The following is a 3,858-nucleotide window of genomic DNA, read 5'->3' as shown; positions in this document are numbered from 1 at the left end:
TGAAGATAGTAGCCACATTGGATAAAAAAGCAAAAACAAAAATAAAGCCTATAAACAGTTTTACAACAGACATCACTCAGAGAACTGCCAGGTCTAGAATTTGGTGACCACGTTTGCTGTGTCAGACTCGATGGAGAAAAAGGATGGAGAACTTCAGCTGTTGTAAAGAAAAAGAATTCAGTACCCAGATCAGATGTGATTGAGAGTGACAGTGAAGAGTACAACAGAAACCATCAACATCTACATTTTGTTCCTCAGAGAACAATCAACATAGCAAATTCTACCGATGGTAGATGCAGAACAAGAATACTCAGAGATTCCAAACTGACCACAGCCAGTCACTGCAACTAACAGTCAGCAAGAAGGACCAAGTTGTTACGCATTTGAGTCATGTAATTAGAAAACAAATAAGATTCAGAGACATTTAACAGACTGATCTGTATTGAACGTCAAAGGTCGCATGATAGTGTAAATTTTGTAAACGGTAGGAATGTCGAATATAAAGGGAGAGAGACGTAATGGAATGATAAACTGTATTATGCTATTCAGCCCCTAGGTGGCAACATGTCACATATTTAACTTAAGCTCACTATAGCTCTTCCTGGCAGAACACTAAAGCAGAAGGGCTTTGCAACTTTGGAGGGCCGTAGCAGCACAGGGTGAGAGGATACCCATGCTGGTGGGTCAGAGGTGGCACCATGGGGGGAACCCGTCACACCTAGTAAAGTGTTCTTAAATGATTCCCAATTGTAATTCACAGTTGAAACTCTATTTTTGTGTGGATTGAACATTTTCAAGCAGCCCTAGTAAGGACACAGAGAGCTTTGTTGGGTAGGAGTGGCTCCATTCTGGACATGGTTTAATTGGGAACTCCTGTAAGTCAATAGTTTGAATAACAAAGGCCTGGATCAATAATTCCACATCATTCTCAAGATCTCAGCAGAGTGGAATTTCACATGCAATATAAACATGGCTGGTAACATAATAAGAGAGAAATCCACAGATATGGCAGCCGCTTGGCAGCTTCATGCTGGGTGGATAGCTGGCTCTGTGCCATCCTCTGCAGAAACCTCCAGTGCAGGTGGCATGCTAGGGGCATTCTTGCAGCTTAAAGTGGCATGGCTAGAGGTTTCTTATGCCCCAGCTAATCCCAGCTACCAGAATGGCACATACGGGCTGTTGGCAATTAGGCATAAGATAAGCAATCCCTTGAAGTTGTTCTAAACTTTGCACAAGTACGACCCGACCAGCACAGGGAAGGTACAAAGGTGGTGGGCAGCCAGTTTTTCCCTGCTCAGCCCCTATACTGAGCTCAGCTCTTGCACATGCAGGTGAAACTGACCTTTCAGCCCAGATCCTTAAAGGTATTTAGGACCCAAACTCCCATTGATATCAAAAGGAGTAAGATGCCAAAAAACTTTTAAGGATCTGGGCCTTCCCTCCTAGAGGTGAAAGTCTCCACAGCTTGAGTTAACTTCTGCCCTCCGTGACCCTACATAATCTCATTGACTGAAATCCTGTGAAATCCGGCAAAAGCCTGGAACAGCTCATTAAACAATGTTGAAAATGTTATCGCTAGCAGAAGCAACGCAGTAAGCAACATTACAAGGAGGGCGTGTACATTGCAGTTCCTTTAAAAAAAGAATAACATGTTACTAGAAGTAATAAATTGCTCACCATATACTCTTCATGCCAGGTATGAACATAGGCCACTATGTTTTATTGTTGACATTCACTATATTGTTTGACTGTTGATGCTGCACATACGCTTGCACAGCCCCTTCTTCATCACCAGTGCGGTCAGGGCCGTTGCCTGGGTGTACAGTAATGGATCTGGCAGAATCTGAATGGAGAGCAATCCTTGAACCATCCACTGCTCACTTCCCCCCTTACCAGCTTCCTTTAAAAATATGGCATCAGTGAAGCAGCTGCCTAAGGACTTTTGTGATGGGCCAGAGTCTAATACCCTTATTCGTGGTCTGTAATACTTTAGTATGGACTCCATGAAGTCAATAGGACTACTTAGGGAGGCAGTATTGCCTAGTGGATAATGCATTAGATTGTGACTAGGGAGACTCTTCCCTTAAGGCTGCTAGGAGAGCAAATCACAGCGCCTCTCCATGCCTCAGTTTCTCAATCTGTAAAATGGAGCTAATGATACTGACCTCCTTTATAAAGGGCTTTGAGAAGTACCAATGAAAAGCACTATATAGGTGCTAGGTCTTATTATTGTTACTTCTACTACTTATGGAGTATAATGCTAGGTTATCAGCATAGCAGACTTTTACTCTGTATACGTTAAAACTCAAAACACTCTTCAAAATCTCTTAGATTCATAGATATTTAGGTCAGAAGGGACCATTATGATCATCTAGTCTGATCTCCTGCACAACGCAGGCCACAGAATTTCACCCATCCACTCCTGCGAAAAACCTCTCACCTATGTCTGAGCTATTGAAGGCCTCAAATCATGGTTTAAAGACTTCAAGGAGCAGAGAATCCTCCAGCAAGTGACCCGTGCCCCATGCTACAGAGGAAGGCAAAAACCCCCCAGGGCCTCTTCCAATGTGCCCTGGAGGAAAATTCCTTCCCGACCCCAAATATGGTGGTCAGCTAAACCCTGACCATGTGGGCAAGATTCACCAGCCAGATACTACAGAAAATTATTTCCTGGGTAACTCAGATTCCACCCCATCTAATATCCCATCACAGGCCATTGGGCCTATAATGGGCCTCTTCCCTTACCCCTGCCTACTCTCGTGATTGTATTGCAAGGTTTGTGATACTTGATATTTTTCTTTAAGCCCTAGCTGCTGGAGTCATGTGCATACACCACCAGAATCTCAGCTTCTCCTCCACCACCCCCAAAAGTAAATTCCAATCCCTCATAATTATGGAAAAATGCTGGAAAATGTGACCCATAAAGGTGCAAAAGCCAGAAGGCAACAGCAAACTCCAAACCTAGTGTTTGGTTGGTTTTCATTTTTAATTTCCATGATTTTTAAGCCAATCGTGACTTTTGGGGGCCTGACCATTGATTTTTGAATGCTGGGGGTTGGCAATAATGCATTCCTGCCCTGGTCTTTCATTATTTTATTGCCCAATTGTATTTGCAAACTAGGTTCTTCAGAGAATGGACTTATTGACAAGTCTGGAGCATTATCTTTCAGTAGTTTATTATGTATATATTTTGTTCATCTATGTCTAATAGACAAGAATTGTATTTTGTTCATGCCCTTGTAACACAGAGGGGCACATGGGTAGATCCAGATCCAGAATTTTCATTACAATGATTGCATTATGTTAAAAACTTTTCACTCTTTGGAGTGCCTCCTGCTTGGGGCTTTCTTATCTAAAGATCAACAGCTTTTTAAATAAACTGGGTTGTTTGAGCCTTTTAGCTTCTGTCTGATGTATAACGAGTTGTTTGGTTTTTATCCTGCTTGTTTGTTTGTTTGTTTTTGTTTTTTTGCCATTAGAAATATGAGCCATGTGGTCTGGGTTTGCTGGAGCACCTCTTGGATATCTCACAGGAGGGCTAATGCTGGGTCTCTTACCTTCGCTGGAGGGGTGAAGGAGCTGAGTCTTTAGCAAAGACTTTGTCTCCAAAACGTTAGGCACTGAAGTTCAGGCTGTCTTTTTACAGCATTAAAAATAAAATAACATCAAAGGGGGTAGGAGGTTGCAAGCTATTTTCCCCTACCTTAATGCATTGGAGATAGCCCTAGATTTAATTATTAGTGGAAGTGGATGTTTATTTTAATAGTGTCTTATTTTAGCATGAAAACATGTAAAATCCTTCTGCCTAAAAGGCAGCTCTGGGTTTATTGCCACAGCAGCTACAAAATTACAGTGCAC

Source organism: Lepidochelys kempii, chromosome 1, assembly GCF_965140265.1.
Source record: "Lepidochelys kempii isolate rLepKem1 chromosome 1, rLepKem1.hap2, whole genome shotgun sequence".
Lineage (NCBI taxonomy): Eukaryota > Metazoa > Chordata > Testudines > Cheloniidae > Lepidochelys > Lepidochelys kempii.
This window is presented reverse-complemented; position numbering follows the sequence as displayed.